Raw genomic sequence first — 17,178 nt, 5'->3', positions numbered from 1 at the left:
CTTTTGATCAAATAACTCAAGTTCAAATGTTTCAAAGATGACTAAGTCCAGATAAATCAGTGCTATGTTTATAAATCACTGCTTAAGAAAATGTCTAGGTATTGAGGTGCCCTGGTGACTCAGTTGGTTATGTGTCTGCCTTCAGCTCAGGTCCAGATCCTGCTCAGCGGGGAGCCTGCTTCTCCCTCTCCCTCTGCAGCTCCCCCTGCTTGTGCTCTCCCTCTCTTTCTCGCTCTGTCAAATAAATAAATAAAATCTTTGAAAAAAATAAGATATAAAAAAATAAGATATCTCCAGGAGGCCATGTCTATATATTTTAAATTCACATTTTTTCTAGTAGTAGTAAGATAAAACAAGAAAAAAAAGTGCATTAGTTATAGAGACATTAGAACAAGTCATCTTTAACTATTTGCTGTATGAATTAGCTAAAGTATTAAAATCTCCACATAAAGGCAAAAGACAATGAATAGTTATCATTCAGTCATTTAATAGATATATATTGAGTACTCTAATATATAAGTATAGTATATTTAATGTATAAGGAAATATAATAATAAAATAAGTAGTAATTAATAATAAAATAATAAAAAATAATAAAAGAAATAAAATTCATATATCCATTATGTATTAAAATATATTTTATTGCATATATGCATAGGAAAAGGTGTTGAAAAGATTTCCACTGAAAAGGTAACTACTCGTGATTTTCCCTGGATGGTAGAATTACTGAGGATTATTATCTTGTTTCTCTATTATTCTAATTTTTCTACCATATGTACAAAAGTTGAAACAAAACAAAACACTGCATAAGCTCGGGACCACTGACTAAAATTAAATTTAGAAAGTATCCTAAAAAAAAATCACACTGCAAAAATTAGGTCTTCAACTCCCAATAATTGTTTGGGAGTCTGTTTGCTTCCTCCCGGGGTCTTGTCCCAGCCTCATTACTAAATCTCCCAGCCTCAACTCTAGTCTTTCCAGGCCCCAGTTCAGACACTTCCTGTGGTTTCTGAATCAACATTGAATACATTCCAGGCTCTTTGGCCTGAAATACAAAGACTCCAGCATTTGGCCACTATCTGCTGCTCTGGACTTTACTCCTGAATTTCATTCACTAGTTCATTCAACAAGAAGTATTTATTGAGTATAAATCACTGTGCTGGGCAAATAGAGGATAGAAAGGTAGAAGGAAGGGATGGTCTCTTCAACCGCTAAAGAACACAAACTACGCATGCGCACACACTTCCCTGGACCGTACAATGCGCAGTGGGTCTAGAGGAAGACCTCACACAGTGTTGAACGAGACCAATGGAGGCAGAAATTTTGCCAGAAAATTCAGAAAGACACTATGCATCTTTTGAGTTGGTGCTCATTGGATGAATAGTTTCAACAGAGATGGGCAAAATTTTTAAACACTGTTAGCATCTGGTGGGGGCCAGGATGTATAGATGTTTGTACCAGGGAAGTGTCCTGAGAACTCCATGTTTCTATACTTGCAGTCCACGTTTCTTCTAGCAGTAAGAAGATTAAACAAGGAGAAGAAATGCAGGCCTTCCCAGACTTTACTAGTGGCATTATACTTGTGGAAAGAGATCCAACAGTATCTACTAAATTAGGCATATCCTTTAACCTGATGATCGCATTTTTTAGAAATCTATTCTACCGAAGCTAAAGCATCATTACTACAAGGTATACAAAAATGTACAAGAATGTCAATTTTAGCACTGTTTATGAAGCAAAACACTGCTTATCTGTGGAGGAATGTGTGAATAAATTAGCAAACCTCCATACTATAAATCTTTTACAGCTATTTTTTAAAATGAGTTATAGTCTGAAAAAATGCCTTAGAAATATGATAGCTTGATGGACAAATAGAGGGATACATAGGTAAAGTAAGATGTGATAAATATGACAAAATGTTAATTGTAGAATCTTGAGTATAGGTGTTTAACATTCAATTCTTACAATTTTTTTTTGTATGGTCATGTTTATAATAAATTGTTGGGGATAAAAATGATAAATCAAATTTCATGTATTGGCCTAGAAATAAGCTTTTTTAAAATTGTAGAATAATGTCTCTGCTATAATTCTGTTTTTGTGGTTAAAAGACCGACCTCTAGAGCAAGAGTCTTGGGTCTTGGAACACAGCCCTACCACTTCCTAGCCCTTTGACCTTTTACTAGTCACTTCCCACTCTGTGCTTAGTTTCATTGGTGACAAATCTACCTCATTATTGTTATGAGTAAATAAGTTAATACATTTAAATTTCTCTAAAACAGTGCAGGCATATTGTAAGAGTTCAATAATGTTATTATTAAATATGATTGTTTGAGAGGGGAAAGAGGTTGTGTGGGTGGGAGAGAGCAGACAAATCTTTGTCTCTGTAAATATGCTATAAATACAAATATACATATATTCGTATGAGACTGTTTGCTTGCTAGTATGTTTGGTAGAACCCCATGAGGGAACAATCAGACAAATCCAGAAAGAAGGACATTCTCCAAGACAACCGGTCTGGAAAAAATGGTGGAAGGACTGTTCTAGATTAAAAGAGACAAAAGGCACATAACAACCATATGCAGTGCGTTATCCTTGATTGCCTCCAGGTTTGAAAAAAATAGCTATAAGGCATATTACATTTGGGGGACAATTGGGGCGATTTTGAGCATAGGCTTGGAATTACCTGATATTAAGGCAATTATTAATAGTTTTGTTAGATGTGACTATGATATTGTGGTTACGAAAAATAATACTTTTTTGCTGTTTTCTACGGATAGTCATGCTGAGGTGTTTGGGTGAGGGGGTCAAGGGGACAAGATGTCTGCAGATTACTTTGAAATTGTTCAGCAAGGGGTGTCCAGGTGACCCAGTGGGTTAAGGATCTCGGCTCAGGTCTTGATCTCAGGATTGTGAGTTTAAGCCCCGTTTTGGGCTCCAAGATGGGCATGGAGCCTTCTTGAAAAGAAAAGAAAAGAAAAGAAAAGAAAAGAAAAGAAAAGAAAAGAAAAGAATGGAAAAGAAAATGAAAGAAAGAAAGAAAGAAAGAAAGAAAGAAAGAAAGAAAGAAAGAAAGAAAGAAAGAGAAAGAAAGGAAGGAAGGAAGGAAGGAAGGAAGGAAGGAAGGAAGGAAGGAAGGAAGGAAGGGTCAGCAAAAAGATACATGGATAAAATGAATGTGACAAATGTTGAACCAGGTAGTGAGTGTAATGTGAACTATCCTTCCAAGTTTTCCATATGTTTGAAATTTTTCTTCTCTTTTTTAAAAAAATATTTATTTATTTATCTTAGTGGGGGAGAGGCAGAGGCAGAGAGACAGAGAGAACCTCAAGCAGACTCCCCACTTAGGATGGAGTCAGACGTGGGGCTTGATACCACAACCCTGAGATCATAACCTGAGCCGAAACCAAGAGTCCAACCCTTAACCAACTGAGCCACCCAGGCACCCCATGTTTGAAATTTTTCTTAATAAAACACTGAAAAACAAAATTAAGTTGAAAGGTTTTAAAACACAGAGGTGGGATTTATGAGCAGCATAGGCCAGGAGATGTGCAAGTTCATAGTAAATGCTGTCAAGGCTTTTGTGTTAAGAACGAAGGCACGAGTTGTAATAAGTTTAAATGGACTGTAGTATTTCTCAAAGTGGGGGGTCCAGGAACCTTGGGCGTCAGAATCACCTGGGAGCTTATTTTAAAATGCAGATCTCTGAGTTCCTCTATAGCTGTCACGAATCAGAATCTTACATCTTAAAGTTTCTATGTGAGCCTCAGAGTGCTCACTAAGCTTCTGTTATCACAAAATGAATCTGGACTGTTCAGTAATGTAACAGATTCCCAGGCCCCTTGCCTGACAATCCTGATTCATTTGGGCTGGGGCTTGAGAAGCTGAATATTCAGAAAATGCTCTAGGTTATCTTGTGACTGGATTGGTTTGGTGAACACTGAGCTAGAAAGTTCTGAAGAGCCTCAAGGTAGAGTTTCCTTTTTTTTTTTTTTAAGATTTTATTTATTTATTCGACAGAGATAGAGACAGCCAGCGAGCGAAGGAACACAAGCAGGGGGAGTGGGAGAGGAAGAAGCAGGCTCATAGCGGAGGAGCCTGATGCGGGGCTCGATCCCAGAACACCAGGACCACGCCCTGAGCCGAAGGCAGACGCTTAACGACTGCGCCACCCAGGCGCCCCTCAAGGTAGAGTTTCCTAAACACACTTGGTAAGAATCACCTGGGCTGCTGGGAGAAGCCACTCATATTTGCAGCCTTCACCAAAACCTCCTAAACAGAATCTTCTGGGGTGGGCTTGGAAGTCCATATTTTTATCAAGAGCCTCTGGTGATTCTTGAGATCGGGCAAGTTGGGGGGATATCAGCACACAGGTATGCATAACCCTCTGGGAAAGAATGGCCTCTTGAAGCCCTGAGGTCAGCCACAGAAGCATAAGAGGAAAGGGCCCACGCAAGCTCTCTCCAGATGAAAGATAGCACCTTTCTCTTCTTGGTCATTCAGGTATGTCTCTAAGCACCCTAGTCCCCACATTCCAGTCCCAAGAATCTGACTAGAGCGTGTTTCCCACACGGAGTACCTACAGATGAAAATGTGCTGGTGGGAGTGTGCAGATTTTGGGCGCCCTTGGAAGTCAGAGTTCTCACTGTAAATACCCAGCCATGCTAGATGTGTGCAAAAATCTCACAAATGTGGTAAATACATGTCAACCCCTGAAAGATGGAACAATTCTTTCCTTTTCTTTTTTTCTTTTTTTTTTTTTTTTTTAGCCTGCAAACAGGAAAGCCCTGATGAATTTGTAAGGTAAGTATATCCCTTTGAATGTTTCTGGGGAAATACCCGGACATCATTCTTCAAGCAATTTCACACTCTACTTTCCCATGAACTTCTAGCGTATTTAGACAAAGAGGAATATCTGTCACTGAAATAAAGTTGTTAGAGCCCTAGAGAGGACTCTCAGCCAGACACCACGCTGGAAATACGCCCTGCCTGATCCCGCGGCTGCCCCACTTTACCTCATTTCATGCTGCAGCCCCCTCCCCCCCAAGCCTACGTTCAGTTCCTCAAATGGCCCAAGCTCACTCTCTTCTGGAGGACTTTGCACTTACTATTCCTGGAGAATTACGTCTTTCTGGCTCCTCATCCGGCACTTCAAAAGGCGGACTCCTCCCTTCGCTCAAATGTCACCTTCTTACAGAGGCCTTTTTAGGCCGCACTCTCTGAGTGGCGGCCCTTTCCTTCGGGGGGCAGGGACCACAGGCGAGGCTGGAGTGCGTATTCCTGTGTTGGCTGCTTCCTTCTCTCTCTCCACTCGCCAGGTACGAAGCTCCACAGCGCAGGGGCCGGCCCCGGACCCTCGCTGTCTTTCCGGGACCTACCACACCGAAGTGCGTGGTAAATATTTGTGAGTGGGATGAATCAGTCTCAGGGTTAGAAGCTGCCTGAGGGCCCCGTCCCCTACTTAACTACCCCGGACTGGGTTTTGAGACCCAGTCCATGAGCGTGTTTTTACCTAAACTGCGGCGAAACAAGCGTAGCAAGAACAACGTTTTTTCACTGTGCTAAATGTATTCGACTCAAAGGGCTTCACTTAGAGATTATGCTCTTCTTAGTTTTGGGGGGTATTAAAGTATCTTATATTAAATGACGGTGGCAGAGGACGCCTGGGTGGCTCAGTTGTTAAACATCTACCTTTAGCTCAGGTCATGATACCAGGGTCCTGGGATCAAATCCTACATTGGGCTCCCCGCTCAGCAGGGAGCCTGCTTCTCCCTCTGCCTGCTGCTCCTGCTGCTTGTGTTCTCTTCCTCTGACAAATAAATTCTTTAAAAACATATAAATAAATAAATGGTGGTGGTAGTAAGGAGTATTTGGCTATTAATGTCTTATTTGGAGAAATTTTTAAAAATTGGGGGGTAACTTTAGTTGGTCTCCTGGTTTTTCTGGCCCATGAAATTCAGAAGTCTGCAAGTCAGAGGTCACAGCACTCCCTCTAAGTGGCTGTTTCGATGACCTGGGGTGGCCATTGGCATGGATGATTATAATGTGCTTTCTTTAAGTCCTTGGTTCGTGTCTCTGTAACTTGCACCATGGCAGCCATGGACACACACCGGTCAGCTCTCCCCCAAGGGTCTGCCACAGGATGGTGTGGCCGACTCCAGCTGCCGCCTCTTTGCTCAGGGACACCCCATCCACTTAGTAGGGACTTTCTCAGAACTGTGCTGTGATCTGAAGCCCTTCCTCCCCACTCCTTCTTCCCTCTCTGCTTTCAGTGTCCTAGTCTGAAGGCTCTCCCTGCCCAGTCCTGCTCCCTCCTCATGGAATCTTTGTGGGCATTTCCCCTAATAAATGGCTTATACCTCTAATCTTGTCCTGGCATCTGCTTCTTGGAGGACCTTCCTGAACAGACATCCTATCCACAGGCTTAAAGTGACCCTGGGAATCAGACAAGGGATTCCAAATGTGACCTGACCAGATGTGCAACCAGGGGTAGGTGACAATCTTATTTCACCCGCTATAAAATGGAGGAAATACTACGCATCCCTCAGGGCTGTTGTAAGATGTGAGTAAAGAACACGTGTGGTGCCTCCCAGGGCCTGACACTCAGTAATGGCAATGGCCTGACCCCCACACCCCCTTGCCCTTAGGATACAAAAATATCTGTGCAAACGCTGTTCTTATCTAGCAAGAAGCATTTTATAGGTTCAAGGGAAAAGAGAACAGAAGTGTAGATTTTTTGAAAGTTGTACATTTTAAAGGACCTGAATGAAGGTCTCCTAGGGTTATCAGTGTGTAATATCAGACGTGTAAAATGAGCGCTAGTGCAAATTCCACCTTCCAAAGAGCAGTTGATCAGGCAGTTGTCTGGGAGGAATGGGATTTAGCTGAGCTAGAAACGTCGCTGGCAGGTGGGGGAACCATTTCCTGGTGGAAGGAAACGAACACAGGTGGTTGTCTGTCCTCTGTCCTCAGGAAAGGTACAGAACCACTGACGTGCATGCTGGGGACAGTAGGCTGTTCCGATGGAGGTGCAGAGAGGGAATTGGCCATGAAAAGATTAGACTTGGGTGAGTGAACAGAAATGCTGGGACTGAGGAAGTTTGAAGACTGATTTACCGTGAACCAAGTCGGCATCTGCATCAGATAGAGCTCTGTCTTTGCCGCTGGGGTCTAGTGTGCTTCCTGAAAAGCAGACACAGCTCTGGTAAAGTAACTTCTGCATTAAAAATACTTCTTAGGGGAGCGCCTGGGTGGCTCAGTCATTAAGCGTCTGCCTTTCGCTCAGGGTGTGATCTCAGGATCTTGGGATCGAGCCCCGCATCAGGCTCCCTCCTCCGCTGGGAGCCTGCTTCTTCCTCTCCCATTTCCCCTGCTTGTGTTCCCTCTCTCTCTGTGCCAAATAAATAAATTAAAAGTCTTAAAAAATATATACTACTTAGGGGCACCTACCTGGTCCAGTGAGTGGAGCACGTGACTCTTGATCTCGGGGTGGCGAGGTCAAGCCCCACATTGGGCATAGAGTTTACTTAAGAAATACATTATTTACACACAATTGCAATGCTGTCTCTCATAAGCTCATTAGGAGGCCTGAACATATCTGGCACATTACTTGGCACTTAGGAAGTACTTGGTAAATATGAATTTTCCTTCTTTCTATGCCCAAGTTAGAGTGTGTTTGTTTGGCCACTTTACATCTTGGGTCTGCGTCACACAGACACATGCTTGATTCGCTCCTCAAAGACATGCTCTCTCAAAATCCATGGGATGAGGCCTAGGACAGGATTGCCCAGGCTTGAGTCAGGATCGGAGGGGTGAAGAGAGAGATGTGGAGGAAGGAACCGCAGAACTGGTGACAGATGGAATGTGGGAAGGCTAAATCAGGAGTCAGGTTTGCTAAGATAGCAACAGTGAAAGGCAAGCCGTGGCTTAGGAGACTGCGCTCGAGTTCAGCTCAGAGACACCGCGGTGCTGGCAGGGGCACACATTCGGATAGAAAGCCGGCCTTTTGCGAGCCCAGGGCAGAGTGGCGATCGCCTGCACCAACCTCCCACATCCTGAGTACACTTCCACGTGGGATCACGGCCCAATCCAGGCCAAAACCCGAGCCGCCGGCTGGCCCCGGGTCAACCTGGCCACGCGAGCCTCCCGTAAGGCAGGGGGACTCGGGGAATAGGCTTTTGCTTTTCATTAAAGTTCTTGATTCTCTCAGGATAGTTTTCAAATTTTCTTCAGTTCCTGCATTTAAAGAATTCTTCCCGGAAAAGAAAAAAAGACTTCTTAAACCCCATTTTAGTAAATAGAACGCCACTATCCAAAGGCTCCGACGAGCAATTATGATTAGTTATTGTTCAAGAGTCCACCTGGAATGTGAACTGGACAAGTATGTTGAATCCAGGAAGAAAATGGCTTTTTTTAAAAAATTGTGGTAAAATATATAAATAAAACATTAAATTTACCTTTTATTAAATGATTTTTTTTTTACTTAAATGATTCTTAAGTGTAACACTCAGCAGCCTTAAGCACATTCACACTGTACAGCAAATCACCACTATTTCCAGAACTCTTCACCATCCCAAACTGAAACTCTGTACCCATCAAAAAAACGACTCCCACTCCCCATTCCCTCAGCCCTTGCTAACCAGTATCGAGTCTCTGTCTCTGTGATTTATTTGTCTATTCTAGGGACCTCATAGCAGTGGAATCACACAATGATTCCTTTTATGTCTGTCTTCTCTCACTCAGCACAGCGCTCTCAAAACTCATCCACGTTGTGGTACGTATCAGAATTTCATTCCTTCTTAAGACTGAAGAATATTCTATGAAGAAATCTTTTGAAACAGCTTTCTCTAAGATGGGGTTAGACAGAGGCGGTGAACTCTAGTTTTTAGAAACAGTCAGGAACACTACATTTTTTACTGACTTCTAAACCATATAATTCGAACCAATTAACTGGTACGGTTATTTAAATAAAATATAAATACTAGCAAATGAAACACGGTTTCAAATACAAACGCAGATGGATTCACACTTTTTAAAAATAAACAAATGTGTGAAGTATTAATTATAGTTTTTTTACAGTAAAACATCTCACAGGGTGTCATAGATAAATTTTTGAATAAATACAGTCAGAAGGTTAAATGTAAGCATTGCAAAACTACTCCTATTTACAGGATTTATATAGGTCAGAATTACGAAAGTGGGACCTCAGACCTTCTGGAGGGACAATGTGTCCCAGATTGGCAGAAGAGAGTAAAAATCACTTGTTCTCATCAAATCTTTATTCTAATCTTGGTTTAATATAAGAATTGTCATATCTTTTCAACTAAAAGTGCCATTGAAATGTGTCCACAGATTTGAATAGTTGAAATTTTTAAATGTACAAATCTAGGGTCATATTTTCTTTCTTTCTTTCTTTCTTTCTTTCTTTCTTTCTTTCTTTCTTTCTTTCTTTTTTTATTTTTTTAAAGATTTTATTTATTTGACAGAAAGAGACAGTGAGAGAGGGAACACAAGCAGGGGCAGAGGGAGAGGGAGAAGCAGCCTTCCCACTGAGCAGGGAGCCCAACACGGGGCTCCATCCCAGGACCCTGGGATCATGACCTGAGCCAAAGGCAGATGCTTAATGACTAAGCCACCCAGGCGCCCCATATTTCTTTTTTAGAGAGAGAGAGAGTGAGGGGAGGGGAGGGTCAGAGGGAGAGGGAGAGAGAGAATCTCGAGCAGACTCGCCCTGAGCGTGGAGGCTGATGCAGGGCTTCTCTCACGACCCTGAGATCATGACCTGAGCTGAAATCAGGAGCCGGACACTTAACCGACTGAGCCACCCAGGCGCCCCTCCGGTCATATTTCTACAAACTAATCAAAGATCAGACTCCCCTTCCCCAATATTCTTTTTAAAACGTATTTAATATTATGTTTGCTTATAGATTTTGTGATACTTGTGGTATTAGTCAGCTTTGTGATATTTGTAATTTGTTGTATTTTCCCCCGGTACTCTTTGCAGCAACCTCTGTATGATGAGAAGATCCCACCCTTGCTGGCACCAACAACTACTGTTGCACAGGATATGTTAGATTAAATATTGATTAATCCCACATTTTCCACATCCTCAGAATGTTCCCAGTCAGAAAAGTTATGAGAAACGGCCTGGTTACATATTTAAATTTTATTGCAAGATTTTTCAAAGCCTTTATTAAGCTCATGTTCATTATGCCTCTTCTGGAGAGTAGAGTCTAGGGCAGGCCCTAAATTTACTTGAGCCCGGAACCCATTCTTCATAGTGTAGTCTTGTAGTGTAGTGTTGCCTGGAATATCTGTTAGGAAATGCTTGGCTCTGATAATAGGCTCGCGAAAAGCAATAAAAATGATGAAAGAATTTTTAAATTGTATCTACAGTTCAGTGATGAGAGACCATGTGTTTCTCAGACGATGTAGGAAGGCGACTAGTGACTAAGAGTACAAGCTTCAGGCAAAATAAAATACAGCAAAACTGGATTCAAATCCCCACTCTACCATCAAGTAGCTGTGTAATATGGGCTATTTAGCCTGTTGGTCTCAGTTTTCTGTCTACCTTCGTAAATTGAGCCAGGATTATGGGAGATAATATCTAATTGTATCAATTAGAGTATAGCCAGGAGACAAAAAAAACACAACAATCATTTTATCAGAGATTATTAATATAAAGAGTTGTTAACTGAAAAGTCGAAAGGCAAACATGAAGGGGTTTCAGAGGTAACAACTGTAGAAAGCAGCTACCATCCCCAGGGCTGGAGAAACAACGTAAAGAAGTCGGAATTATAAAAACTGAGAAGTTTGGAGGAGGGGCCTCCCAGAGCTGAACCTCTCAGACCACCGAGGACGGGTGCTGCTGGGCTGGGGCTGGTGTCCTGAGCGGGGAGGTGAGGAAGCAGGTTTGGCAAATGTGGGAAGAACAGCCATGGGCAGTGGGGGTTCGGCTGCTGCTCCTGCCACGTAGACTGAGGTAACGCTCCCCAGAACAGGGAGCCCACAGGACAGAGACAGGAAAGACCAAGTCTTTTCTTCCTCTTATCCGCCAGTCTCCCTCTGTTGCTCTGATTTGCAAAGCTTTATAGGCAGCCCACCGGGGAAGCATAAATGTGGTCTACAGAGTCTTACCCAGCGTCACCAAGCAGAGAATAGAAGGGCGGGTCTGGAGCCGAGCGGCAATAGCTTCATCACTGGCACAAACACAAAGTGCTTAGATCACAGAAACTATAGGGCAGCTCTCCCTCGTCCTCCTTCTCACCTGACTATACCTGGTACAGATTTGCAGAATTTCTGTAGGACGTAGCTATGATAAACACAGAAGAGATTAAATGCTAGAGATTCAACCAATTACATAAAACAAACAAGGTAGGCATAAGGTCACATCTTAAACTTAAAATGTCTAAAATGGAACTCTCAGTTTTGCACAGCCCCTTCCCCAGATGTGTTCCCCTGTAGTCTTTTAAAAGCGCAATTCAAACAAAGTCACCTTCCTATTTGACTCTAATAACTTCCCACTGCATAGAAGAGAGTCCCAGCTCCTGCCATGGCTAATAAGGCCTGTCCTCTTTTCAACCCCATCCACATGGATCCTCCTCATTTATTCAATTCCAGTCACACAAGCCTTCTCTCTGTTCCTCCAACACCCAAGCTCTTTTTCATTTGAGCCATTGCACTTTTCAATTCTTCCACCCAAGTGCCAGACTTACCACCACCACCACCAGATGACTGGTCTCCTATCAGTCCCTGGGCCTTCTGTCTTGACCTCTTCCTTCCCAAAACATATCAGTTCATTCTCCACATTCAGCCAGCTAGCTTTTTTATTTTTGTAAAGAGCAACTCAGACAAGGTCACCTCCTTGCTTTAACTCTCCAACGTTTTCCCATTACTGTTGTTTTTTTTTAATAAAACAAATCAAGTTACTTCTGATTAAAACCCTTCAATGACTCCTCTTTATTTCATGATAAAGCTTAACTCTTATCAAGCCCTTCCTGATCTTGCCTCAGTTTATCCAATGATACCCACTCTTGTCACTTATATTCAACATTTTGTCAAGTGCTTTTTCTGCGTCTATTAAGATGATCTTATGATTTTTATCCCTCATTTTGTTAATGTGGTGTATCACAATCATTGATTTGCATGTTGAAACATCCTTACATCCCTTGAATAAATTTCTTTGATCATGGTGGATGATTGCTTTATGTGTTGTTGAATTTAGTTTCCTAATATGTTTTGAGGATTTCTACATGGAAAAGAATGTAGTTGAACCCCTTTCCTCAAACCATATATAAAATTTAACTCAAAATTATTCATAGACCTACATGATAAAACCCTTGGAAGAAACTATAGGAGTAAATCTTTATGATCTTGACTTAGGCCAAGTCTTCTTAGATATGACACCAAAAGCACAAGTAACAAGAGAACAAATAGATAAGTTGGACTTCATCAAAGTTAAAAACTTCTGTGCTTTAAAGGACACCACCAAGAAAGTGAAAAGACAACCCAAAGAATGGGAAAATATTTGCAAATCATATTTCTGATAAAAGACTTCTATCTAGAATATAAGCTCTTAGAGGCCAATAATAAAAAGTCAACCCAATGGGCAAAAGATCTGAATAGGTATACAAATGACTAATAAACACATGAAAAGATGTTTAATTTAGGAAAATGCAAATCAAAACCATTAGGAAACATGCAAATCAAAACCACAATTATACTGTGAATGGTGGTTGCCAGGGGCTGGAGTGAGGCTGGTAGAGTTTAATGACTATAGAGCTTCAGTTTTGCAAAATAAAAAAGTTCTGGAGATTCCTTGCTCAAGAATGTGAATATACTTAACACTACTAAACTGTACATTTAAAAATGGTTGGGATGATAAATTTTATATTATATATTTTTTAACCACAATTAATTATTTTTAAAACCCCACAATTATACCACTTCTACCCACAAGGATGGCAATAATCAAAAAGATAATGAATGTTGGTGAGGATGTGGAGAGATTGGAACCTCTCTGCATTGCTGGTAAGAATGTAAAATGGTGCAGCTACTTTGAAAAACATTTGGGAAGTTCCTTAAAATGTTCAAAATAGGATAATATGACCCAGCACTTCCACTTGTTGCTATATACCCAAGAAGAATTAAAACATATGTCCACACAAAACTTGTAACCACTGTTCACAGCAGCATTACTCATGAGAGCAAAAAAGTAGAAAAATCCAAATGTCTATCAATTAATAAATGGATAAACATAATGTTGTATATCTATGTAATGAAATATTATTGGGCAATAAAAAATGCTGACTCATGCTTTAATTTGGATAAACCTTAAAAACATTATGTGAAATGGTGTTTTGTGGCCAATCACAACAAGTCACGTATTGTATAATGCCATTTGAGATTCTACATGTGATTCCGTTCCATGAACCATTCAGAACAGACAAATCTATAGAGACAGGAAGGAGATCAGCAGTTGCCTGGAGTTGGAACAAGATGGCAGGGATCGGGGGTGACTGCTAATGCGCGCAAGGTTTCTTTTGGGGGGTGATTAAAATGTTCTGAAATTGTAGTGGTGGTCAGAAAACTCTATACTATACTAAAACCCTATACTAAAACTAGTCACTATACTAAAACTATTGAATGGCCCACTTTGAATAGGGAAACTGTAGGCGTGTAAATTATATCTCCATTAAGCTCTTAAAAAGAAAAAAGACAAAACAAAAAAGGCCATGCAGCTTTTGCCCTGTTCACTAGGAACACTTGCTCTTGGAATCCTGAGCCCCCTTTTCAGAAATCTGACTACCCTGAGACCACCAGCTGTGACAAAGCCCAAGCCACAAGAGGAGGCCGCATGTCCTCTATCAGCCCCGCTTTGAAGTCATCACGACCCAGGCACCAAATATGTGAACGAAGAAGACTTCAGATGATTTCAGCCCTCTGACCTTTGAGTCACACTCCCAATCATTTGAGTTTTCCCAACATTACTCCCAGGTAGGCCCATGCCCACTATATTCTGCCCCGATACCTGACCATTGAATCCGTGAGCATAATAAAATGGTGCTTGTGTTATACCACTCTGCTTTGGGATGGTTTGTAAATAACACTCTTCTGGCTTTCCTCCCACCTCACTGTCTACTTCTCAGTCCACTGGTTCCTCCCTACTTTCCCTGAATGTTAGAGTATGTGCTCGGTATGGGGACTTCTGTTCCTGGGTGTGCTCCTGCAGCCACCTCACACAGATCCATGGCTTTACATACCATGCTGATGACCCCCAAATTTATATTTTCAGCTGGACCTCTCCCCTGAACTGTAGAGTACTATATTCACCTGTTTATTTGACATTCTTACTTGGTTTCCAACTAGTATCTAAAACGGCACAAAAACAAAATTCCTCTTTTCCTCCAAACATGCTCTTTTTCCAACTGGCTCCATCTCAGCCTTGTAGTTGTTAAGGCCTCTTTGCCTAGAAGTTCACATGGCTCACTTCCTGGCCTCCTTCAGGCCTCCACTAAAACTGGTGGGCGCTTCCTTGACATCCTATTTGAAGTAAATACCCCCACTTCCAACCTTCACATTCCCTATGCGCCTAACCGAGCTTTGATTTTCTCCATAGCCCTTCCCTCCATCTGATCTGCTGTATCTTTTACTAATTTCTCTCCCTCTCTCTATCTCTTTCTCTCTACTAGAATGTAAGTGCCACAAAGGTAACGGTCTTGCCTATTATTTTCACTGCTGTATTCTCATGCCCAAACAATGTGCAATGTCTTTGGCCCTCAGTAATTAATTACTGAACGAATAATCAAATGAGTTCAGGAAGCAGAGATGAGATCAAGAACACAAGTAGGGTGTTGGCCTCGAAAGTAGATATAATACACCTCCTCTTTTAGGGAAGAGAGAAAAGAAAATCCACTGGCTCTAACCATCTAAACAAAGTAGTAACAGTAGTATGTATCACCTACAGGGCTTCCTCTGTGCTCTGCCCAGGTCTAAGCACTTTACACATATTAACTGGGCTAATTCTCTCAAGAGTCTATAGGTAGGTTCTATTATCACCATTTCAATAGATGAGGAAACTGAAGCAGAGTGGTAAGTAACTTGTCCAAGGGCCAAGTGGCAGAGCTGGGATAAATACCCAAGATATAGGACTTCAGGCTCTATCACCTTAACCTCCATACCATACTACCTCTTGAAGATTCTTTGCTAGAAGAGATACAGAACTGGTGGGATACAGAACATGAGAATAGTGGAGACGCTTTGCAGTAGCTATTGAGAGTTCAGTCACTCTATACTATACTAAAACTCTATACTAAAACTAGTCACTATACTAAAACTATTGAATGGCACACTTTGAATAGGGAAACTATTTTCCAAAAGGGGAAAAAAATTGAAAGGATTGTTGAGCAGCAGTGAAGGCCTAGACACAACTAAACAACGTGGCTCTGTGGTAGATTTCATTAATTGGTTAGTTCACTTGACCTTCTGTGGTAATGGCAGTAAAGAAACACAGTTGAGTCCAGCCAAGTTTGTGGGTTGATGGGGCAGGTAGAGCAGAGAGATCAAGAAAGCAAACTAAGATAAAAACACATTTGTTTAACCAAAGGATAAAAAAATACAGATTCAAAGGGGTACATGCACCCCGATGTTTATAGCAGCATTATTAACTTTAGCCAAACTATGGAAAGAGCCCAAATGCCCATCGACTAATGTGGCATATACACACAATGGAATATTACTCAGCCATCAAAAAGAATGAAATCTGGCCATTTGCAACGACATGGATGAGCTAGAGTGTAATATGCTAAGCGAAATAAGTCAGTTAGAGAAAGACAAATACCATATGATTTCACTCATATGTGGAGTTTAAGAAACAAAACAGATGAGCATATGGGAAGGGAAAAATGAGAGATAGAAGGAAGCAAACCATAAGACACTCGAAACGATAGAGAACTGAGGGTTGATGGAGGGAGTGGGGAGGGGGATGGGCTAGATGGGTGATGGGCATTAAGAAGGGCACTTGTTAGGATGAGCACTGGGTGTTATATGTAAGTAATGAATCACTAAATTCTACTCCTGAAATCAATATTATACTATATGTTAATTAACCAGAATTTAAATAAAAACTTGAAAAGGAAAACAAACACATTTGAAATAGTTGAGCAGGAGCAAGTTAATGAATTATCAGAATAAACTCAAGGACCCAGGAACTAGAGGTCATGATGACAAGGATGAAGATTCAGGAGGAATATAATATAGAGAGGCATGTTCAAAATCCAGGAAATGGAGTTAGGGAATTATCCAGAGATAGGGCCTGAGGCAGAACAAGAGGCTGAAATCATCTCCTCCTACCCTTCCTAATCCTAGACTATCTACGCTGATGCTTCAAATGCCCAAGGCAAGGCTCTTCACGCCACAAAAATGGGAAGGCTTACAAATTCAACAGCCCCATGGGAGATAGTTCAATGACTTGTGTTGAGTCCTTGAGTTTTTAGGTTCCTCCTCTGGAACTGGTTTGGACATGAAGAGCCCTGCTAGGCACTGAGTTGGGAAAAAGGAGGTGGCCAATCACCGGTCAAGTCTGCTTAATGTAGCCCTAGGTGGGATTTTTGGAAAGTAGCAACTAATTTATATCAACCAAATATTTTCTCTAATAACCCATGCAAACAAAATGCTTTTGTAGATGTTCTCACAAAATGTCACTTGTTCACTGCTACTGGGAAATTCTGACATAAGCCTCTAGGAGTCAGTGTACTTGTTTTTACTTGGTTACCTACCGAATTCCTCATTATTACCACCAAAGGGACGAAGATCAATTACTTCAGTCACAGCAAGAGAAGCTAAGGGCAAATCATCTTTAAGAGTTATAAAAAATGATGGGCAAATAGATAAACAAAATGTGGTCTACACATACCCTGGAATACTAGCCTTAAAAATGAAGGAAATTCTGACTGCTGCCATAGCACAGATACATCTTGAGGACATTATACCCAGTGAGACAAATCAGACCCAAAAGGACTAATATTGTGTGATTCCAGATATCTGAAATACCTGGAGAAGTCAAATTCATAGAGACAGAAAGTAGAATGGTGGTTACCAGGGGCTGAAAAGAGGAAGAATGGGGAGTCAGTGTTTAATGGGTCTAGTTTCAGTTTGGGGTGATAAAAACATTCTAAAGATGGT

This window comes from Ursus maritimus, unplaced genomic scaffold (genome assembly GCF_017311325.1).
Source record: "Ursus maritimus isolate PB19 unplaced genomic scaffold, ASM1731132v1 scaffold_25, whole genome shotgun sequence".
NCBI lineage: Eukaryota > Metazoa > Chordata > Mammalia > Carnivora > Ursidae > Ursus > Ursus maritimus.
The sequence above is the reverse complement of the archived record's forward strand: the minus strand, read 5'-3'. Positions refer to the sequence as shown.